The 26,428-nt window shown below is 43.2% G+C and overlaps 1 pseudogene; it reads right to left on the bottom strand.

The window, feature by feature from the left end:
- LOC121574507 overlaps positions 1-26,428 on the bottom strand; it is a 501,964-nt pseudogene that overhangs the window by 379,626 nt on the left and 95,910 nt on the right.

Raw genomic sequence — 26,428 nt, forward strand, 5'->3', positions numbered from 1 at the left:
AACCTGTCTCCTCCCCTTCACCAACACTGATTGAAGTGGATTCAACAAGTGGCATCAATAAGGGATCATAGGCTTTCACCTGGTCAGTCTGTCATGAAAGGAGCAGGTGTTCCTAATGTTTTGTACACTCAGTGTATGTGCAAGTGCTATTAAAAAGTAATTGATTTTTATTTTTGGTCTTTTTTTTTTATCATGTATTAATTGGGTGTATCAAATGTGTTTTACGTGATGCTATGATGACATTGCCTGATCCATGGTAATGTTTTACATGTAGGCACAATATTATTCCATACATGGACACGCCACCCAAACCGATGTGGATCACCTATTTAGATAGTGAGCAACCCTTGACTGGTATGAGTTATTGGTAAGGCTAGACAGGCAGACAGCAGGGGTCAACCCAACAGTAGAGACCGAGTGGGCTCTGAATAAGAGCATCTGATAAACGCCACAAATATTTAAATGTAGACAGACAGAACTGTTGTGGAGCACAGACGCCTGGGCTAGGTTAAGTTACGTTAGCTGCACTGTAAATGTACTATATTGTAGACTAAGGGCTCTGTCCCCTTAGTTTACTGCTGTGGGGAATGACTATGAGACGCGGCCCAAATGGCATCATATTCCATATACAGCGCACTACTTTTTGACCAAAGCTAGGATTGCAAAATTCCAGTAACTTCCCAAAAATATTCCCTGGTTTTCACACAAATCCTAGTTGGAGGATCCACGTATTTCCTCCTCCAGGAATATTCCCACCAGAATATCTGGAAAACCAGGGAATCTGGGATCAGAATGTTGCAACCCTAACCTATTCCCTTTATAATGCCCTGGTCAAATGTAGTGCACTATATAGGGAATAGGGTACCATTTGGGACACACACTAAGATTGACAGGCCAGGAGGAGGCCTCTCATTGATCTGTGGCTCACATCGTGGTACATCAGTGATTCTCCCAGCACAGCCCAGAGGGAAAACAGTTGTTTGTAGTTACCTTTGATCTGTCCCCGCACAGACGGGCTGGAGACCTGAGGGGGTGCTGCAGTCTTTTGGGGGGTCTCAGGGGTCCCGGGTCTAGGAGGCCTGGAGAACAGAACACCACAAAGACACCATCAAATATTTAGCAGAGAGAAGTTTGAAATGTTGTGTCCATGTGCTGTGTAGAATCAACAAGCTTAGCGGTTTGGGGGGTATGGGGGGGTGTGTGGGTCTGTGTGCAGACAGAGAAGGTTATGAATAACACTTACCCAGAATCAGATTAACTCATGGATACCATTTTTATGTCTCTGCATGCAGTTTGAAGGAAGTTGCTACCTAGAGTTAAGCACAATGACTGAAAGTCTATGGGAACAGCTGCTAGCTGTAAATTTCCAGCATGCTAACTGTTCCCTTAGACTTCCAGTCATTGCGCTAACGCTACTTAGAAATGGATTGTGAAAACTACCTTCAACTTCCTTCAAACTGCACTCAGAGATATACAGTACCAGTTGAAAGTTTGGACACCTACTCTTTCCAGGGTTTTTCTTTATTTTTACTATTTTCTACATTGTAGTATAATAGCGAAGACATCAAAACTATGAAATAACACACATGGAATCATGTAGTAACCAAAAAAGTGTTAAACAAATCAAAATATATTTTATATTTCAGATTCTTCAAATAGCCACCCTTTGCCTTGATGACAGCTTTGCACACTCTTGGCATTCTCTCAACCAGCTTCATGAGGTAGTCACCTGGAATGCATTTCAATAAACAGGTGTGCCTCTTAAAAGTTAAATTGTGGAATTTATTTCCTTCTTAATGCGTTTGAGCCAATCAGTTCTGTTGTGACAAGGTAGAAGATAGCCCTATTTGGGAAAAGACCAAGTCCATATTATGGCAAGAACAGCTCAGACACATCAACATCAACTTTTCAGAGGGGACTGTGTGAATCAGGCCTTCATGGTCAAAATGCTGCAAAGAAACCACTACTAAAGGACACCAATTAGAAGAAGAGACCTGCTTGGGCCAAGAAAGACGAACAATGGACATTAGACCGGAAATGTGTCCTTTGGTCTGGAGTCCAAATGTGAGATTTTTGGTTCCAAACGCTGTGTCTTTGTGAGACGCGTTGTGGATGAACAGATGATCTCTGCATGTGTATTTGCCACCGTAAAGCATGGAGGAGGAGGTGTTATGGTGTGGGGTTGCTTTGCTGGTGACACTGTCTGTGATTTATTTAGAATTCACACTTAACCAGCATGGCTACCACAGCATTCTGCAGCGATACGCCATCCCATCTGGTTTGGGCTTAGTGGGACTATCATTTGTTTTTCAACAGGACAATGACCCAACACACCTCCAGGCTGTGTAAGGGCTATTTTACCAAGAAGGAGAGTGATGGAGTGCTGCATCAGATGACCTGGCCTCCACAATCCCCCAACCTCAACCCAACTGAGATGGTTTGGGATGAGTTGGACTGCAGAGTGAAGGAAAAGCAGCCAACAAGTGCTCAGCATATGTGGGAACTCCTTCAAGACTGTTGGAAAAACATTCCAGGTGAAGCCGGTTGAGAGAATGCCAAGAGTGTGCAATGCTGTCATCAAGGCAAAGGGTGGCTATTTGAAGAATCTCAAATATAAAATATATTTTGATTTGTTTAACACTTTTCTTGATTACTACATGATTCCATATGTGTTATTTCATCATTTTTGATGTCTTCACTATTATTCTACAATGTAGAAAATAGTAAAAATAAAGAAAAACCCTAGAATGAGTAGGTGTGTCCAAACTTTTGACTGGTACCGTAACGGTATCCATGAGTAAATCTGACTCTGGGCAGAAAAAGTGCTTAATTGCCCAAATCTCACACTATCCCTTTAAGATCAGAGTGACAAGTTATACACTGCTCAAAAAAATTAAGGGAACACTTAAACAACACAATGTAACTCCAAGTCAATCACACTTCTGTGAAATCAAACTGTCCACTTAGGAAGCAACACTGATTGACCATACATTTCACATGCTGATGTGCAAATGGAATAGACAACAGGTGGAAATTATAGGCAACTAGCAAGACACCCCCCAATAAAAGACTGGTTTTGCAGGTGGTGACCACAGACCACTTCTCAGTTCCTATGCTTAATGGCTGATGTTTTGGTCACTTTTGAATGCTGGCGGTGCTTTCACTCTAGTGGTAGAATGAGACAGAGTCTACAACCCACACAAGTGGCTCAGGTAGTGCAGCTCATCCAGGATGGCACATCAATGCGAGCTGTGGCAGGAAGGTTTGCTGTGTCTGTCAGCGTAGTGTCCAGAGCATGGAGGCGCTACCAGGAGACAGGCCAGTACATCAGGAGACGTGGAGGAGGCCGTAGGAGGGTAACAACCCAGCAGCAGGACTGCTACCTCCGCCTTTGTGCAAGGAGGAGCAGGAGGAGCACTGCCAGAGCCCTGCAAAATGACCTCCAGCAGGCCACAAATGTGCATGTGTCTGCTCAAACGGTCAGAAACAGACTCCATGAGGGTGGTATGAGGGCCCGACGTCCACAGGTGGGGGTTGTACTTATAGCCCAACACCGTGCAGGACGTTTTGCATTTGCCAGAGAACAACAAGATTGGCAAATTCACCACTGGCGCCCTGTGCTCTTCACAGATGAAAGCAGGTTCACACTGAGCACATGTGACAGACGTGACAGAGTCTGGAGACGCCGTGGAGAACGTTCTGCTGCCTGCAACATCCTCCAGCATGACCGGTTTGGCGGTGGGTCAGTCATGGTGTGGGGTGGCATTTCTTTGGGGGGGCCGCACAGCCCTCCATGTGCTCGCCAGAGATAGCCTGACTGCCATTAGGTACCGAGATGAGATCCTCAGACCCCTTGTGAGACCATATGCTGGTGCGGTTGGCCCTGGGTTCCTCCTAATGCAAGACAATGCTAGACCTCATGTGGCTGGAGTGTGTCAGCAGTTCCTGCAAGAGGAAGGCATTGATGCTATGGACTGGCCCGCCCGTTCCCCAGACCTGAATCCAATTGAGCACATCTGGGACATCATGTCTCGCTCCATCCACCAACGCCACGTTGCACCACAGACTGTCCAGAAGTTAGCGGATGCTTTAGTCCAGGTCTGGGAGGAGATCCCTCAGGAGACCATCCGCCACCTCATCAGGAGCATGCCCAGGCGTTGTAGGGAGGTCATACAGGCATGTGGAGGCCACACACACTACTGAGCCTCATTTTGACTTGTTTTAAGGACATTACATCAAAGTTGGATCAGCCTTTGCTGCTGAAAAAAAGCCTAAGGGAAACACAGATTATACAAACTTACTCAATTCCCCTTTTAATTTAGGGTAACTACAGGCTCTGTCGTAGACGGCCCCGACCAGGAGACCCATGGGGCGGCGCACAATTGGCCCAGCGTCGTCCAGGGTAGGGGAGGGAATGGCCGGCAGGGATGTAGCTCAGTTGGTAGAGCATGGCGTTTGCAACGCCAGGGTTGTGGGTTCGATTCCCACGGGGGGCCAGTATGAAAAATAACAAATAATAATGTAATCTAACGGTAAGTCGCTCTGGATAAGAGCGTCTGCTAAATGACTAAAATGTAAATGTTTGGATGAGGGCTGTTCTGTTGTATCTATTAATTGAAATGAAAGAAGGCTTTTTCTCAATGTTAAAGATGAAGCCCAATCATTAAGCCTTTTCCAGACATTTCTATTACAACAATTTTTTTTTAGCAATTGTCTGAGGATGGTGCTGGACAAAAATAAACAAAAAGGGGAAAGTTTCATGAAAAAGCTTGAAATAAAGGTAAAAATCCAGGTCATGTGATATGATCAACCAAAACACAGGACCTTACCTATATACAGTGAGGGAAAAAAGTATTTGATCCCCTGCTGATTTTGTACGTTTGCCCACTGACAAAGAAATGATCAGTCTATCATTTTAATGGTAGGTTTATTTGAACAGTGAGAGACAGAATAACAACAAAAAAATCCAGAAAAACGCATTTCAAAAATGTTGTAAATTGATTAGCATTTTAATGAGGGAAATAAGTATTTGACCCCCTTCTCAATCAGAAAGATTTCTGGCTCCCAGGTGTCTTTTATACAGGTAACGAGCTGAGATTAGGAGCACACTCTTAAAGGGAGTGCTCCTAATCTCAGCTTGTTACCTGTATAAAAGACACCTGTCCACAGAAGCAATCAATCAATCAGATTCCAAACTCTCCACCATGGCCAAGACCAAATAGCTCTCCAAGGATGTCAGGGACAAGATTATAGACCTACACAAGGCTGGAATGGACTACAAGACCATTGCCAAGCAGCTTGGTGAGAAGGTGACAACAGTTGGTGCGATTATTCGCAAATGGAAGAAACACAAAAGAACTGTCAATCTCCCTCGGCTTGGGGCTCCATGCAAGATCTCACCTCGTGGAATTGCAATGATCATGAGAACGGTGAGGAATCAGCCCAGAACTACACGGGAGGATCTTGTCAATGATCTCAAGGCAGCTGGGACCATAGTCACCAAGAAAACAATTGGTAACACACTACGCCGTGAAGGACTGAAATCCTGCAGCGCCCGCAAGGTCCCCCTGCTCAAGAAAGCACATATACAGGCCCGTCTGAAGTTTGCCAATGAACATCTGAATGATTCAGAAGAGAACTGGGTGAAAGTGTTGTGGTCAGATGAGACCAAAATGGAGCTTTTTGGCATCAACTCAACTCGCCGTGTTTGGAGGAGGAGGAATGCTGCCTATGACCCCAAGAACACCATCCCCAACGTCAAACATGGAGGTGGAAACATTATGCTTTGGGGGTGTTTTTCTGCTAAGGGGACAGGACAACTTCACCGCATCAAAGGGACGATGGACGGGGCCATGTACCGTCAAATCTTGGGTGAGAACCTCCTTCCCTCAGCCAGGGCATTGAAAATGGGTCGTGGATGGGTATTCCAGCATGACAATGACCCAAAACACACGGCCAAGGCAACAAAGGAGTGGCTCAAGAAGAAGCACATTAAGGTCCTGGAGTGGCCTAGCCAGTCTCCAGACCTTAATCCCATAGAAAATCTGTGGAGGGAGCTGAAGGTTCGAGTTGCCAAACGTCAGCCTTGAAACCTTAATGACTTGGAGAAGATCTGCAAAGAGGAATGGGACAAAATCCCTCCTGGGATGTGTGCAAACCTGGTGGCCAACTACAAGAAACGTCTGACCTCTGTGATTGCCAACAAGGGTTTTGCCACCAAGTACTAAGTCATGTTTTGCAGAGGGGTCAAATACTTATTTCCCTCATTAAAATGCAAATCAAAAATTTTTTAAATTGACATGCGTTTTTCTGGATTTTTCTGTTGTTATTCTGTCTCTCACTGTTCAAATAAACCTACCATTAAAATGATAGACTGATCATGTCTTTGTCAGTGGGCAAACGTACAAAATCAGCAGGGGATCAAATACTTTTTTCCCTCACTGTAGCTCTCCCAGCATGCATCCTACCAGGGTTTCTTCCCTTCCTGACATACACGTGTTAAAGGCCCAGTGCCTTCAAAAATGTGATTTCCAGTGTTTTATATACAGTGCCTTTGGAACGTATTCAGACCCCTTGACTTTTTCCACATTTTTTACGTTACAGCCTTATTCTAAAATGAATTAAATCTGTCTCTCTCTCTCATCCGTGCTATAAAATTGATACAATCATTTTTCCCCCCTCATCAATCTACACACAATACCCCATAATGACAAAGCAAAAACAGTTTTTGGAAAGGCAAATTTAAAAACGGAAATATATAATTTACATAAGTATTCAGACACTTTACTCAGTATTTTGTTGAAGCACCTTTGGCAGCGATTACAGCATTGAGTCTTCTTGGGTATGACGCTACAAGCTTGGCATACCTGTATTTGGGGAGATTCTCCCATTCTTCTCTGCAGATCCTCTCAAGCTCTGTCAGGTTGGATGGGGAGCGTCGCTGCACAGCTATTTTCAGGTCTCTCCAGAGATGTTAGATCGGTTTCAAGTCCGGGCTCTGGCTGGGCCACTCAAGGACATTCAGAGACTTGTCCCGAAGCCACTCCTGCATTGTCTTGGCTGTGTGTTCCAAACGTCTTCCATTTAAGAATGATGTAGGGCACTGTGTTCTAGGGGACCTTCAATGTTTTGGTACCCTTCCCCAGATCTGTGCCACGACACAATCCTGTCTCGGAGCTGTACAGATAATTCCTTTGACCTCATGGTTTTTGCTCTGACATGCACTGTCAACTGTGGGACCTTATATAGAAAGGTGTGTGCCTTTCCAAATCATGTCCAATCAATTGAATTTACCACGGGTGGACTCCAATCAAATTGTACAAACAGCTCAAGGATGATCAATGGAAACAGGATGGACCTGAGCTCAATTTCGAGTCTCATAGCAAAGGGTCTGAATCCTTATGTAAATAAGCTATTTCTGTTTTTTGCACACACAAAAACCTATTTTAGAATAAGGCTGTAACGTAACAAAATGTTGAAAAAGGTAAGGGTTCTGAATACTTTCCGAACGCACTTTATCTAGTTGTTTTTACCCACAGACTTGCAGGACTGATGGCAGGTTGGCTTGTCTGGTTTGGCTATCTAATGTTTGCATTTAAAAAGAGACATCTCAGCACCAGCTGCTTGTTGATCAATGAGACCTGACTGCATTGTGGAAATGGCATGGAGCTCGTAGTGAGGATGACTACTGCTCTGGACTGACGTAGTGAGGATGACTACTGCTCTGGACTGACGTAGTGAGGGTGACTACTGCTCTGGACTGACGTAGTGAGGATGACTACTGCTCTGGACTGACGTAGCGAGGGTGACTACTGCTCTGGACTGACGTAGTGAGGGTGACTACTGTTTTGGACTGACGTAGTGAGGATGACTACTGCTCTGGACTGACGTAGTGAGGAGGACTACTGCTCTGGACTGACGTAGTGAGGATGACTACTGCTCTGGACTGACGTAGTGAGGATGACTACTGCTCTGGACTGACGTAGTGAGGGTGACTACTGCTCTGGACTGACGTAGTGAGGGTGACTACTGCTCTGGACTGACGTAGTGAGGATGACTACTGCTCTGGACTGACGTAGTGAGGATGACTACTGCTCTGGACTGACGTAGTGAGGATGACTACTGCTCTGGACTGACGTAGTGAGGGTGACTACTGCTCTGGACTGACGTAGTGAGGATGACTACTGCTCTGGACTGACGTAGTGAGGATGACTACTGCTCTGGACTGACGTAGCGAGGATGACTACTGCTCTGGACTGACGTAGTGAGGATGACTACTGCTCTGGACTGACGTAGTGAGGATGACTACTGCTCTGGACTGACGTAGTGAGGATGACTACTGCTCTGGACTGACGTAGTGAGGATGACTACTGCTCTGGACTGACGTAGTGAGGGTGACTACTGCTCTGGACTGACGTAGTGAGGATGACTACTGCTCTGGACTGACGTAATGAGGATGACTACTGCTCTGGACTGACGTAGTGAGGATGACTACTGCTCTGGACTGACGTAGTGAGGATGACTACTGCTCTGGACTGACGTAGTGAGGATGACTACTGCTCTGGACTGACGTAGTGAGGGTGACTACTGCTCTGGACTGACGTGTGGTGAGCTTTTAGCGCTGTAGCAGCTGCAGAGGCATCACCCAAGTGGGCGCTACATTATGGAAGGAATACTACAGGCTACAGAGAATTTTATTTTTATTTTTATTTTATTTAACCTTTATTTAACCAGGTAAGCCAGTTGAGAACAAGTTGAGAAGAGTCACAGCTTGAGTGAGCTACTACAGGCTACAGAGAGAAGTTGAGCTGAGGACGACATCAGGGCCAGCAAGCTAACTGCTTCACCTAACTCAGTTTAGGAGCCTGAGATCGCTGATCTACTGAGGGAGTCCTGCTCTATGGCTATGACAATGTGGTTCTTTGTTTTGTTATGTGTTATACGCAGTGGCGACCTGTGACTACTGGACCTAAGGCCTTCAGTTGGGGAAAACATTTCCAATACTTCATATCAAATTCAAAAATCAAGAAAATAACAAACAGAGGATCACTTAATGCGCCCATCATTATATTGTGTAGTCGGACCATTCTAGTGCAGACTCTAGTGCAGGAAAAGCAATGCTTTTTAATAACAAAATCAAAACAGGCCTGAGCCATGCTTCTGGCTCCAGCTCAGAGACAACACAGGCCTGAGCCATGCTTCAGGCTCCAGCTCAGAGACAACACAGGCCTGAGCCATGCTTCTGGCTCCAGCTCAGAGACAACACAGGCCTGAGCCATGCTTCGGGCTGCAGTGACATACAGTGAGGGAAAAAAGTATTTGATCCACTGCTGATTTTGTACGTTTGCCGACTGACAAAGAAATTATCAGTCTATAATTTTAATGGTAGGTTTATTTGAACAGTGAGAGACAGAATAACAACAAAATAATCCAGAAAAACGCATGTCAAAAATGTTATAAATTGATTTGCATTTTAATGAGGAAAATAAGTATTTCACACTCTCTCAATCAGAAAGATTTCTGGCTCCCAGGTGTCTTTTATACAGGTAACGAGCTGAGATTAGGAGCACACTCTTAAAGGGAGTGCTCCTAATCTCACCTTGTTACCTGTATAAAAGACACCTGTCCACAGAAGCAATCAATCAATCAGATTCCAAACTCTCCACCATGGCCAAGACCAAAGAGCTCTCCAAGGATGTCAGGGACAAGATTGTAGACCTACACAAGGCTGGAATGGGCTACAAGACCATCGCCAAGCAGTTTGGTGAGAAGGTGACAACAGTTGGTGTGATTATTCGCAAATGGAAGAAACACAAAATAACTGTCAATCTCCCTCGGCCTGGGGCTCCATGCAAGATCTCACCTCGTGGAGTTGCAATGATCATGAGAACGGTGAGGAATCAGCCCAGAACTACACGGGAGGATCTTGTCAATGATCTCAAGGCAGCTGGGACCATAGTCACCAAGAAAACAATTGGTAACACACTACACTGTGAAGAACTGAAATCCTGCAGCGCCCGCAATGTCCCCCTGCTCAAGAAAGCACATATACAGGCCCGTCTGAAGTTTGCCAATGAACATCTGAATGATTCAGAGGAGAACTGGGTGAAAGTGTTGTGGTCAGATGAGACCAAAATCGAGCTCTTTGGCATCAACTCAACTCGCCGTGTTTGGAGGAGGAGGAATGCTGCCTATGACCCCCAAGAACACCATCCCCACCGTCAAACATGGAGGTGGAAACATTATGCTTTTGGGTTGTTTTTCTGCTAAGGGGACAGGACAACTTCACCGCATCAAAGGCACGATGGACGGGGCCATGTACCGTCAAATCTTGGGTGAGAACCTCCTTCCCTCAGCCAGGGCATTGAAAATGGGTCGTGGATGGGTATTCCAGCATGACAATGACCCAAAACACACGGCCAAGGCAACAAAGGAGTGGCTCAAGAAGAAGCACATTAAGGTCCTGGAGTGGCCTAGCCAGTCTCCAGACCTTAATCCCATAGAAAATCTGTGGAGGGAGCTGAAGGTTCGAGTTGCCAAATATCAGCCTCGAAACCTTAATGACTTGGAGAAGATCTGCAAAGAGGAGTGGGACAAAATCCCTCCTGAGATGTGTGCAAACCTGGTGGCCAACTACAAGAAACGTCTGACCTCTGTGATTGCCAACAAGGATTTTGCCACCAAGTACTAAGTCATGTTTTGCAGAGGGGTCAAATACTTATTTCCCTCATTAAAATGCAAATCAATTTATAAATTTTTTGACATGCGTTTTTCTGGATTTTCTTGTTATTTTTTCTCTCACTGTTCAAATAAAACTACCATTAAAATTATAGACTGATCATGTCTTTGTCAGTGAGCATACATACAAAATCAGCAGGGGATCAAATACTTTTTTCCCTCACTGTAACAGTAGCGGTGAGTGTAAATCACAGGGGATCCAAGCATGGGGAAAAAAGCCCTATTCCAACCTATGTTGTGATAATTGCGGTGTTTAGGCTACTCTATGACCCATCAGAAATGCATTCATACACCACAGTGATATAAAAAGCCGGAAAAGCCATGAATCATTTCACAGAAACAGTTCCAAAAAGACAACAGTCACACACACACACACACACAGTGGCGGAATCAATTCAACCACACATAGGCCTGACTATTGATTCAGGACCACGAGAGAAAGGATTGAGAGAGAGAAAGGATTGAGAGCAAAGAAAGCACTGATAGAAACAGCATCAAATCATGTTAAAGAATCAGCAGCCAATAGAAACAGCATCGAATCATGTTAAAGAATCAGCAGCCGATAGAAACAGCATCAAATCATGTTAAAGAATCAGCAGCCAATAGAAACAGCATCAAATCATGTTAAAGAATCAGCAGCCGATAGAAACAGCATCGAATCATGTTAAAGAATCAGCAGCCGATAGAAACAGCATCGAATCATGTTAAAGAATCAGCAGCCGATAGAAACAGCATCAAATCATGTTAAAGAATCAGCAGCCGATAGAAACAGCATCAAATCATGTTAAAGAATCAGCAGCTCATTCACTCAGATAATAAGCCAGTAGATCCCGACACACAAACCAAACATTTAGCAATTCCAAAACAAAATGAACAACCCAGCAATTATAGCAATTCCAACACAAAATGAACAACCCAGCAATTATAGCAATTCCAACACAAAATGAACAACCCAGCAATTACTTCCCATTGCAAACACACAGTATTTTATCACGTTCAGCACACAAAATAACCGGTGGTCTAAAGTTCAAATGCGACAATGTTTCACACGCATTATATCAAAAGAGGTTAATAGCAACAGCAGATTATGATCATTTGAAAAAGAAGTCCATCCTCCAGTCCTTCTTTATGAAATGGGCAATGGCAGGGTCACATAGTTAAACTTTTGATTTCATATCCGAGAGAAGTACTTTCTCGATTTAGATCAAAGCCAAGGCTGACAGTTGAGCCTGCCCGGTGGTTTTCCTGGAGTAATTCTTGATCCGTTTCAGGGACGGAGAATGTCCTTTCAACTGAGGCAGTGGACAGGGGAACGGTCAAGACCAGACAGGCAAGCAGATACAGTTGGTACATTCTCTCATTCAGCCTCTTCTGCCGGAGAAAGTGGAGGAGGTCGGCCGGGCTCCTACCCTCGAAGTCAGACATGGAGAACACCACTGAGTTCAGTTTTAAGCCGCGGCAGATCAAAGTTGGGGCCCATTAGCTTTCCTCTAAACTTGAGAACGCAGTTTTTTTTATCGTTGTGAGAAAGAGTCTCTGCGCTGCCGTTCGTTAAGCTGAAGGTCTACTATTGTGTCCCCAAATGTTTTTGAACTCACCGTAGCTCGCAGGTGTGAAGTTGAGTCTCAGCGGAAAACACTTCGGAAAACTGGCTAGGTTTTTGAAACCAGTACTGGCCCCGGTTGACATATTGCTGGTGCTGATGAGCAGACAATCCCAGATCTACAGCTTCTTGGTTTGCTCACACCCAGTCATAATAGTTAGCTTGAATATGCCTTTCAAAGCTCTTTCTTCATTGCACCGATCCTGGCAGTGCTCCTCCTCGATAACACCTGCTACAGCCACCGTTGTCACACACACTACTACAAAAGCATGGGAAAACTAGGCTATTGCTTTTTTAAATGTTTATTATTATTAATTAACAACAATTATAACACAATATACAAACATAGCTTATAAAAAAATCTACCAAATAACACAAACTCTATACACAGGGTTATACACAAGGATTCACAGGCATTTAGGGTTTGTTTTGGTTGACAGTTTTTCAAAGAAAAATTTAAGTTCAATTAAAATAATTACTAATTTTGGCTTTTCTTTTGCCCACTAACCCTAACCCCTCACTTTTATTAAAAAAATAATAATAATTAAACACTCCTGCCCATTGCAAGTCAAAATGTGATTGGTCACTCCAAAATCCTGCTCTAATACAGTTGAATGGCAGCGGCCTTCTTTCCAGCTTCTGAACGCGTAGCCAATGGCTGGCTGAGCTAGCTAGAATTTTCTACCCAGAGACCACCAAAGAAAAGTCCTGATTGGATTTTTTTTTTCCTCAGTATTAACCCTTCTCTATCCAACACAAATTGAAGAGATTAAATCAGAAGATCTTTAAAATTATTGAAAAGATGAAATAGAAATGAACAATTAAAATGAAAGAAAGCCCTTAGGGTTCCCCCCTGGTTATATGTGTAACCCAAGTATGCCTAGTAGGCTAGGTTTACTGTGTTTAAGTTTGAACCATTTATTTAGAGGACCACAATGGAAATATTATTATTTATTATTATTATTATTATTAAATATGTTTTCAAACTTTTTTGTGGACTCATCACTCTATGCGCAATAATAGTGTTTAACATGATTTTTGAATGACTACCTCATCTCTGTACCCCACACATACAATTATCTGTAAGGTCTCAGCCGAGCAGTGAATTTCAAACAGATTCAACCACAAAGACCAGGGAGGTTTTCCAACGCCTCTCAAAGAAGGGTGCCTATTGGTAGATGGTATTGACAAAGGGGTACTGTGAATACTTATGTAAATGAGATATTTCATTTTCAATACATTTGCAAAAATGTCTAAAAACATGTTTTCACTTTGTCATTATGGGGTAAGAGAAAAAACATTTTGAATTCAGGCTGTAACAACAAAATGTGGAATAAGTCAAGGGGTATGAATACTTTCTGAAGGCACTGTATCCATCTATCTATCTATCTACCAGGCAGAGCCACTCTGGGGAGGAGAGTGATGATGATAATGTGAGCCTTCTTTCAGGCCTCTCTACCCCAGTTAGGTCCTTCTTTCAGGCCTCTCTACCCCAGTTAGGTCCTTCTTTCAGGCCTCTCTACCCCAGTTAGGTCCTTCTTTCAGGCCTCTCTACCCCATTTAGGGGATTCTTTCAGGCCTCTCTACCCCAGTTAGGTCCTTCTTTCAGGCCTCTCTACCCCAGTTAGGTCCTTCTTTCAGGCCTCTCTACCCCAGTTAGGCATTCTTTCAGGCCTCTCTACCCCAGTTAGGTCCTTCTTTCAGGCCTCTCTACCCCAGTTAGGTCCTTCTTTCAGGCCTCTCTACCCCAGTTAGGTTCTTCTTTCAGGCCTCTCTACCCCAGTTAGGTCCTTCTTTCAGGCCTCTCTACCCCAGTTAGGTCCTTCTTTCAGGCCTCTCTACCCCAGTTAGGTCCTTCTTTCAGGCCTCTCTACCCCAGTTAGGTCCAGCAATGAGACCCATATGTTCACTATGGGTCCCCATAAAATAGAATGACTGTGAAAACAGTCAACAATACCCGATCCCAGAAAACTGTACCGCCAATACTGAAGTATGTATTTATCTTCATTTCATTTATCTATTTGATGACCTTTTTAGTTTGATCCCAGTTTACTCTTTTCCCTGAGCCTCTGAGGCTAGCTAGCTACAGTAGACAGCTAAGGGCAGTCTTTCTCTGAGGCTAGCTACCTACAGGAGAAAGTGTGCCTGACAAGCCTGAGGCTGAATTCCTATTCATCACAGTACGGACACATTTATTCAGTTATTTGGAGTCTGGATAGAAACCTTTTAGAGCGTTCAGGGCATATTGTTCCAGTCTGTATAAAAGGTGTGTTCAATGCTTCGCTAGGAGAGAGCTGCACAATACTTCTATCAGACCATTGATTTTATTTAGGGCTCATCCACTGTTTATCACATGGAGGCCAGGCCAGACAGATTTATACATCCTAAATGGCACCCTATTCCATATTTAGTGCACTACTTTTGACCAGGACCCATAGGGCTACCTAGTGAAATAGGGTGCCATTTGGGATGCAGTCAGGGAAATGCACTCCTCTAACACTGACCATCTTAAAGGGTGGAAAGTGCATCAAAATCTAAGATGTTAAGATATGTGTACTAGACCTACTGAGATACGATGTGTACTAGACCTACTGATATATGATGTGTCCTAGACCTACTGAGATATGATGTGTACTAGACCTACTGAGATACGATGTGTACTAGACCTACTGAGATATTATGTGTACTAGACCTACTGAGATATGATGTGTACTAGACCTACTGAGATATGATGTGTACTAGGCCTACTGAGATATGATGTGTACTAGACCTACTGAGATATGATGTGTACTAGACCTACTGAGATATGATGTGTACTAGACCTACTGAGATATGATGTGCACTAGACCTACTGAGATATGATGTGTACTAGACCTACTGAGATATGATGTGTACTAGACCTACTGAGATATGATGTGTACTAGACCTACTGAGATATGATGTGTCCTAGACCTACTGAGATATGATGTGTCCTAGACCTACTGAGATATGATGTGTCCTAGACCTACTGAGATATGATGTGTACTAGACCTACTGAGATATGATGTGTACTAGACCTACTGAGATATTATGTGTACTAGACCTACTGAGATACGATGTGTACTAGACCTACTGAGATACGATGTGTACTAGACCTACTGAGATACGATGTGTACTAGGCCTACTGAGATACGATGTGTACTAGACCTACTGAGATATGATGTGTCCTAGACCTACTGAGATATGATGTGTACTAGACCTACTGAGATATGATGTGTACTAGACCTACTGAGATATGATGTGTACTAGACCTACTGAGATATGATGTGTACTAGACCTACTGAGATACGATGTGTACTAGACCTACTGAGATACGATGTGTACTAGACCTACTGAGATACGATGTGTACTAGGCCTACTGAGATACGATGTGTACTAGACCTACTGAGATATGATGTGTACTAGACCTACTGAGATATGATGTGTACCAGACCTACTGAGATATTATGTGCACTAGACCTACTGAGATACGATGTGTACTAGACCTACTGAGATACGATGTGTACTAGACCTACTGAGATATGATGTGTACTAGACCTACTGAGATACGATGTGTCCAAGACCTACTGAGATACGATGTGTACTAGACCTACTGAGATACGATGTGTCCAAGACCTACTGAGATACGATGTGTACTAGACCTACTGAGATACGATGTGTACTAGACCTACTGAGATACGATGTGCACTAGACCTACTGACTTAAAGTAATCCATTAACTTAAAGTAACACATGTCAGAGGTTGTTTTAAAAGCTTCTCTTTTATATGGAGAGATGTGTGTTTGAAAGCATGGCTGGGGGTTCATGCATTGTATATAAATGGGCTTTTTGGAAGTTGGAAGACCTGTGGCATCAAGTCAAGTTCTGGAGCTTCTTCTTTATTTCAAACTAGTCGGGAAGAAACACATCTATTCTAGAACACTGACATAAATCTACGATGGCGACATAAAAAAAACAATGATTTTAAATATTGAGGACTGGCTTGGAGCAACTACTGTATATGGCTGGCAGAGAATACGTTTTCTGTGGACTTTTTAATCCGTCTCCGTCCGTCCCTCCATCTGTACACCTTTCTTTTATATGAACCTCATCTGTCTTCTATACAACACATCAAAAGGGCGACTTCATGAAATTGTCATCCTCTATCTGGTATTTCAGCTGCAGCGTGTTGTTAAATCATTCAGCTCCCTACGGGACTGGGAGGAGGCACTAACAATCAGACCACCTCCTCTCCTCTCTCTGCTCGCTGCTCTCTGTACAAATAGCAAACTAAAGTCTGTAAAACTCCTCAATACTGCCCAGCAACACCCACCAGCCTGTGGAGCAATCCTGCCCCAGCTCAAGGCACCGCACACCAGGCCAAGGGCTCACAATGGCCATGGGGCCTGGAGGTATTACAGACCCTAAAGTAGGCCTCTGAGCAGACATACAGGTAAACAATAAACCACCAGGCTAAAATCAAATCAAATCAAATCAAATCAAATTGTATTGGTCACATGCGCCGAATACAACAGGTGCAGACATTACAGTGAAATGCTTACTTACAGCCCTTAACCAACAGTGCATTTATTTTAAACAAAAAAGTAAAAATAAAACAACAACAAAAAAAGTGTTGAGAAAAAAGAGCAGAAGTAAAATAAAATAACAGTAGGGAGGCTATATATACAGGGGGGGTACCGGTGCAGAGTCAATGTGCGGGGGCACCGGCTAGTTGAGATAGTTGAAGTAATATGTACATGTGGGTAGAGTTAAAGTGACTATGCATAAATAATTAACAGAGTAGCAGCAGCGTAAAAAGGATGGGGTGGGGGGCAGTGCAAATAGTCTGGGTAGCCATGATTAGCTGTTCAGGAGTCTTATGGCTTGGGGGTAGAAGCTGTTGAGAAGTCTTTTGGACCTAGACTTGGCACTCCGGTACCGCTTGCCGTGCGGTAGCAGGGAGAACAGTCTATGACTAGGGTGGCTGGAGTCTTTGACAATTTTGAGGGCCTTCCTCTGACACCGCCTGGTATAGAGGTCCTGGATGGCAGGAAGCTTGGCCCCAGTGATGTACTGGGCCGTACGCACTACCCTCTGTAGTGCCTTGCGGTCGGAGGCCAAGCAGTTGCCATACCAGGCGGTGATGCAACCAGTCAGGATGCTCTCGATGGTGCAGCTGTAGAATTTTTTGAGGATCTGAGGACCCATGCCAAAGACTGAGGATCCAATCATTATGCATAGGCATCATTCAGGACCTGTATACCAAAGACTCCAACCACCCTGTTCTCTCTGCTACCGCACGGCAAGCGGTACCGATGCATCAAGTCTGGGACCAACAGGACCCTGAACAGCTTCTACCCCCAAGCCATAAGACTGCTAAATAGTTAACCAATAGCTACTTGGACTATCTGCATTGACCATTTTTGCACTAACATTTTTGACTCACCACATACACTGCTGCTACTGTTTATTATCTATGCTGTTGCCTAGTCACTTTACCCCTACCTACAGTATATGTACATATCCACCTCAGTTACCTCGTACCCCTGCATCGACTCACTACTGGTACCCCGTGTATATACTGTAGCTAAGTGTGTATCGTTCCTCATTGTGTATCTATTATTACTTCATGTTTAACTTTCCTATTATTTCTCTATTTTCTCTCTCTCTCTGCATTGTGGGTAAGGGCCCATAAGTAAGCATTTCACTGTTAGTCTACACCTGTTGTTTACCAAGCATGTGACAAATAACATTTGATTTGTGCGTTGGGGTGTCGGTGTAAGTATGGGTGAGTGTGTGGGTAGAGTCTAACGTGTGTGCATAGAGCCGGTGCAAGAGAATTAGTGCAAAAAAGGGTTGATGCAGTTAGTCCAGGTAGCCATTTGATTAATTATTTAGCAGTGTGTGTGTGTGTGTGTGTGTGTGTGTGTGTGTGTGTGTGTGTGTGTGTGTGTGTGTGTGTGTGTGTGTGTGTGTGTGTGTGTGTGTGTGTGTACGTACCTGTGTACACACATCTTTTAAGAAAGATGGCCCTCGAGTTGGATCTCTGTGCCTTTGGCCCGGATCTGTGTGTGTGTGTGTGTGTGTGTGTGTGTGTGTGTGTGTGTGTGTGTGTGTGTGTGTGTCCGTGCATTCTGCGTACCTGACGGGAGCCTTCTTCATGTGTTCTCCCACGAAGGTGGCGTTGGTCATGCCCATCAGGGTGTTAGCCAATGAGATGACAGAGAGCAGGTGCTGGGTGGTCACGGCCCGGGACACTCCGTACGTCCCTTTACCCACCATCTCTGACAGGGACAACTTCCTGCCCGTGGACAGGGCCATCTGACGCAGCAGGGACTCCTAATTAGTACGAAGGAGTTCGATGAATCAATTAATCGATTAGTATCGATTCCAAAAAACAGAAAACTCTGATTTTATTTATTCTTTATTTAAAATAAAATGATCAGCTAACATATTCAGAAAGCCTTAAAAATCTAAATCTTTACCTTGAAGGTGGGCAGCATGAGAGACATGTGACCTCCACGGGAGATGAGGCCGAAGGAGATGGGGCAGTGGGGTTTGAGCATGCCCAGTCGGCTCAGACACACCTCGTCCAGCGGTCCGATGAGGCCCCAGGCGTGGAGACAGGACATGAACAGTTTGGAGATGTCCATGGTCAGGTTATACTCCAACGGAGACAGGGACTTACACTTCTCCTCCCGCCTCCTCATCTAGAAGAAGAAGAATATTTTGTAGTCTTTTTGCTTATAACCCTCCAGTTGTTGGCTCACTCCCCACACGATTTCTTGTCGGATCTAGGATTCGAACCGGCAACCCTTTGGTTAGTGGCCTGTTTCTCTAGCCTCTACGCTACTTACCTCCTCCTCTTCCTCCTCATCCAGGAGGTGCTCCTTAATGGACTCCTTCATTGTCTCCTTCACCTGTTGGAGATGACAAAATGGCCGACACTCAGTAACGTAGAAAAATAATCATGGTGGGGCTTATATAAGTATTTAATTTGGATTCTTTTCCTGGGAAATATTACAGTCAAATTCTCATAACAAACGGCACAAAAGGTAAAGCAATTGTGTAAGTAAAACTATTTTGGGGGGAATAATGTTACAGTATACAGCTGCATAACAATAACTGGAATAATAATAACAATGTTACTGTATCTAAAAGGTCATGGTAATAACTGGAATAACAATGTTAATGTATCTAAAAGGTCATGGTAATAACTCATAATAATAATAATACATGTTAATGTATCTAAAGGTTATGGTAATAACTGGAATAACAATGTTACTGTATCTAAAAGGTCATGGTAATAACTGGAATAACAATGTTACTGTATCTAAAGGTTATGGTAATAACTGGAATAACAATGTTACTGTATCTAAAGGTTATGGTAATAACTGGAATAACAATGTTACTGTATCTAAAAGGTCATGGTAATAACTAATAATAATAATAAATGTTAATGTATCTAAAAGGTCATTACAGTTATTACACTACCCATTCCCTATATAGTAGTACACTACCCATTCCCTATATAGTAGTACACTACACTACCCATTCCCTATATAGTAGTACACTACCCATTCCCTATATAGTAGTACACTACACTACCCATTCCCTATATAGTAGTACACTACACTACCCATTCCCTATATAGTAGTACACTACCCATTCCCTATATAGTAGTACACTACACTACCCATTCCCTATATAGTTGTACACTACCCATTCCCTATATAGTAGTACACTACACTACCCATTCCCTATATAGTAGTACACTACACTACCCATTCCCTATATAGTAGTACACTACCCATTCCCTATATAGTAGTACACTACACTACCCATTCCATATATAGTAGTACACTACCCATTCCCTATATAGTAGTACACTACACTACCCATTCCCTATATAGTAGTACACTACCCATTCCCTATATAGTAGTACACTACACTACCCATTCCCTATATAGTAGTACACTACCCATTCCCTATATAGTAGTACACTACACTACCCATTCCCTATATAGTAGTACACTACACTACCCATTCCCTATATAGTAGTACACTACACTACCCATTCCCTATATAGTAGTACACTACCCATTCCCTATATAGTAGTACACTACACTACCCATTCCCTATATAGTAGCACACTACACTACCCATTCCCTATATAGTAGTACACTACCCATTCCCTATATAGTAGTACACTACCCATTCCCTATATAGTAGTACACTACACTACCCATTCCCTATATAGTAGTACACTACACTACCCATTCCCTATATAGTAGTACACTACCCATTCCCTATATAGTAGTACACTACCCATTCCCTATATAGTAGTACACTACACTACCCATTCCCTATATAGTAGTACACTACCCATTCCCTATATAGTAGTACACTACACTACCCATTCCCTATATAGTAGTACACTACCCATTCCCTATATAGTAGTACACTACACTACCCATTCCCTATATAGTAGTACACTACCCATTCCCTATATAGTAGTACACTACCCATTCCCTATATAGTAGTACACTACCCATTCCCTATATAGTAGTACACTACCCATTCCCTATATAGTAGTACACTACCCATTCCCTATATAGTAGTACACTACACTACCCATTCCCTATATAGTAGTACACTACACTACCCATTCCCTATATAGTAGCACACTACACTACCCATTCCCTATATAGTAGTACACTACCCATTCCCTATATAGTAGTACACTACACTACCCATTCCCTATATAGTAGTACACTACCCATTCCCTATATAGTAGTACACTACCCATTCCCTATATAGTAGTACACTACACTACCCATTCCCTATATAGTAGTACACTACCCATTCCCTATATAGTAGTACACTACCCATTCCCTATATAGTAGCACACTACCCATTCCCTATATAGTAGTACACTACCCATTCCCTATATAGTAGTACACTACACTACCCATTCCCTATATAGTAGTACACTACCCATTCCCTATATAGTAGTACACTACCCATTCCCTATATAGTAGTACACTACCCATTCCCTATATAGTAGTACACTACACTACCCATTCCCTATATAGTAGTACACTACCCATTCCCTATATAGTAGTACACTACCCATTCCCTATATAGTAGTACACTACCCATTCCCTATATAGTAGTACACTACCCATTCCCTATATAGTAGTACACTACACTACCCATTCCCTATATAGTAGTACACTACCCACTCCCTTTATAGTAGTACACTACCCATTCCCTATATAGTAGTACACTACACTACCCATTCCCTATATAGTAGTACACTACCCATTCCCTATATAGTAGTACACTACACTACCCATTCCCTATATAGTAGTACACTACCCACTCCCTATATAGTAGTACACTACACTACCCATTCCCTATATAGTAGTACACTACACTACCCATTCCCTATATAGTAGTACACTACACTACCCATTCCCTATATAGTAGTACACTACACTACCCACTCCCTATATAGTAGTACACTACCCACTCCCTATATAGTAGTACACTACACTATCCATTCCCTATATAGTAGTACACTACATGACCCATTCCCTATATAGTAGTACACTACCCATTCCCTATATAGTAGTACACTACACTACCCATTCCCTATATAGTAGCACACTACCCATTCCCTATATAGTAGTACACTACACTACCCATTCCCTATATAGTAGTACACTACCCATTCCCTATATAGTAGTACACTACCCATTCCCTATATAGTAGTACACTACCCATTCCCTATATAGTAGTACACTACACTACCCATTCCCTATATAGTAGTACACTACCCATTCCCTATATAGTAGTACACTACACTACCCATTCCCTATATAGTAGTACACTACACTACCCATTCCCTATATAGTAGTACACTACCTATTCCCTATATAGTAGTACACTACACTACCCATTCCCTATATAGTAGTACACTACACTACCCATTCCCTATATAGTAGTACACTACACTACCCATTCCCTATATAGTAGTACAATACCCATTCCCTATATAGTAGTACACTACCCACTCCCTATATAGTAGTGTACTACCCACTCCCTATATAGTAGTACACTACCCATTCCCTATATAGTAGTACACTACCCACTCCCTATATAGCAGTACAATACCCATTCCCTATATAGTAGTACACTACACTACCCATTCCCTATATAGTATACTCCTGAGTGGCGCAGTGGTCTAAGGCACTGCATCGCAGTGCTAACTGTGCCACTAGAGATCCTGGTTCGAATCCAGGCTCTGTCGCAGCCGGCCGCGACCGGGAGACTCATGGGCGGCGCACAATTGGCCCAGCGTCGTCCAGGGTAGGGGAGGGAATGGCCGGCAGGGATGTAGCTCAGTTGATAGAGCATGGCGTTTGCAACGCCAGGGTTGTGGGTTCGATTCCCACGGGGGGCCAGTATAAAAAAAATATGTATTCACTAACTGTAAGTCGCTCTGGATAAGAGCGTCTGCTAAATGACTAAAATGTGTAAATGTAAAATGTAGTAGTACACTACACTACCCATTCCCTATATAGTAGTACACTACACTACCCATTCCCTATATAGTAGTACACTACCCATTCCCTATATAGTAGTACACTACACTACCCATTCCCTATATAGTAGTACACTACCCATTCCCTATATAGTAGTACACTACCCACTCCCTATATAGTAGTACACTACCCATTCCCTATATAGTAGTACACTACCCATTCCCTATATAGTATTACACTACCCATTCCCTATATAGTAGTACACTACCCATTCCCTATATAGTAGTACACTACCCACTCCCTATATAGTAGTACACTACCCATTCCCTTTATAGTAGTACACTACCCATTCCCTATATAGTAGTACACTACCCATTCCCTATATAGTAGTACACTACCCATTCCCTATATAGTAGTACACTACCCACTCCCTATATAGTAGTACACTACCCATTCCCTATATAGTAGTACACTACCCACTCCCTATATAGCAGTACAATACCCATTCCCTATATAGTAGTACACTACACTACCCACTCCCTATATAGTAGAACACTACACTACCCATTCCCTATATAGTAGTACACTACCCATTCCCTATATAGTAGTACACTACCCATTCCCTATATAGTAGTACACTACACTACCCATTCCCTATATAGTAGTACACTACCCATTCCCTATATAGTAGTACACTACCCATTCCCTATATAGTAGTACACTACACTACCCATTCCCTATATAGTAGTACACTACCCATTCCCTATATAGTAGTACACTACCCATTCCTATATAGTAGTACACTACCCATTCCCTATATAGTAGTACACTACCCATTCCCTATATAGTAGTACACTACCCATTCCCTATATAGTAGTACACTACCCATTCCCTATATAGTAGTACACTACCCATTCCCTATATAGTAGTACACTACCCATTCCCTATATAGTAGTACACTACACTACCCACTCCCTATATAGTAGTACACTACACTACCCACTCCCTATATAGTAGTACACTACCCATTCCCTATATAGTAGTACACTACCTATTCCCTATATAGTAGTACACTACCCATTCCCTATATAGTAGTACACTACCCATTCCCTATATAGTAGTACAATACACTACCCATTCCCTATATAGTAGTACACTACACTACCCATTCCCTATATAATAGTACACTACCCATTCCCTATATAGTAGTACACTACACTACCCATTCCCTATATAGTAGTACACTACCCATTCCCTATATAGTAGTACACTACCCATTCCCTATATAGTAGTACAATACACTACCCATTCCCTATATAGTAGTACAATACACTACCCATTCCCTATATAGTAGTACACTACCCATTCCCTATATAGTAGTACAATACACTACCCATTCCCTATATAGTAGTACAATACACTACCCATTCCCTATATAGTAGTACACTACCCATTCCCTATATAGTAGTACGCTACACTACCCATTCCCTATATAGTAGTACACTACCCATTCCCTATATAGTAGTACACTACACTACCCACTCCCTACATAGTAGTACACTACCCATTCCCTATATAGTAGTACACTACCCATTCCCTATATAGTAGTACACTACCCATTCCCTATATAGTAGTACACTACCCATTCCCTATATAGTAGTACACTACCCATTCCCTATATAGTAGTACACTACACACTCCCTATATAGTAGTACACTACCCATTCCCTATATAGTAGTACACTACCCATTCCCTATATAGTAGTACACTACACTAACCATTCCCTATATAGTAGTACACTACACTACCCATTCCCTATATAGTAGTACACTACCCATTCCCTATATAGTAGTACACTACACTACCCACTCCCTATATAGTAGTACACTACCCATTCCCTATATAGTAGTACACTACCCACTCCCTATATAGTAGTACACTACACTACCCATTCCCTATATAGTAGTACACTACACTACCCATTCCCTATATAGTAGTACACTACACTACCCACTCCCTATATAGTAGTACACTACACTACCCACTCCCTATATAGTAGTACACTACACTACCCATTCCCTATATAGTAGTACACTACACTACCCATTCCCTATATAGTAGTACACTACACTACCCATTCCCTATATAGTAGTACACTACACTACCCACTCCCTATATAGTAGTACACTACCCATTCCCTATATAGTAGTACACTACCCATTCCCTATATAGTGGACTACTTTTGGCCTGGATAGGAGGACATTTTGAACATAACCCAGGACAAACCATCCTTCATTGCCTCACCTGTTTGAAGATATTGCCTGTGTTAAAATGCCAAAAGTAGTGCACTATATAAGGAATAGGGTGCCATTCCAGTCAAAACCTAGCAGGACCAACCATCCATCCATCCCTCACATGTTTGAAGATCTTGTTGGCCAGGAAGGACCCTCCCTTGTCAGCTGCTCCCTGGGCCTTCTGGAGGGTCTCAGGGGAGACCAGGGTGTGGTTGGGCCGCTGGGCCTCCTCCGTCAGCAGCTGGAAGATCACCGCCTCCACGTCGAAGAACAGGACATGCATGTCAGGGTCTGTCAGGTTGGTCTTCATGGCCTGCACCACCAGACTGTTGTTGGAGTACTTCTGCAGGTTGCCCTGGGAAACACAAAGACAGATGTATTGATAAGGAGAAGGGACACCATCACGCGTCTTAACTAAGATATGACCAGATATCTTCCACAAAGCATTATGGGTACTGTAGTACTGTGCCATTCTGACCAGGCTCTCATATTAATGTTGGATAATAAATATATACATTATTGATTGTCCACAAGAGAAACCCCTTCAAATCTACCACATTTGTTATATTGAAAATACAGTATAAGGTTGCTGTGCTATGCTATGCTATGCTATGCTATTGAGGTATTTTTTCATCAAACTGGATATGTGCATGTTCCTAAACTCTTTGACTGACAGTCCATCAATCTCAACATGTTTCCCTTCCATTCCCTGTGTCTGGATTCGGGAGCAAAGTTCCCCACTCCCCAGTCGGTCTCATGGTCCATCCCGGTCTGTAACCACCTGGAATATTTCACCTCCAATGTCCCCAAGCCTTTCACTTCATCTAACCACAGCAAGTCTCATGTGCAAACATGCTAATCCCTATTCAATTGTAATTCAATTTGAAGGCCCCTGCACTACACTCTTTGCATTGGTAAGGATGTTTACATAGAAATGAGCCAGGTTTGCAATGACTGGACCCTCAGAACATTACTGTCCTCCTTTCTACTGGGAGAGAGAGAGAGAGAGAGACAGACAGACACACACAGAGAGGGACAGAGAGACAGACAGAGAGAGAAAGGGAGAGACAGAGAGAGGGGGAGAAAGAGGCTGCTGCGTCCCCTAGCCCACTCACACGACCCCCTAACCCCCCCTCCTCCCTCCCTATCCTGCATCTGCTCTGTCCGGGAGGGAGCATTCAATAGACATCACAGTAAGGTCTATCTCTGACAATTAGCACACTGAGG

This window comes from Coregonus clupeaformis, chromosome 9 (genome assembly GCF_020615455.1).
Source record: "Coregonus clupeaformis isolate EN_2021a chromosome 9, ASM2061545v1, whole genome shotgun sequence".
Lineage (NCBI taxonomy): Eukaryota > Metazoa > Chordata > Actinopteri > Salmoniformes > Salmonidae > Coregonus > Coregonus clupeaformis.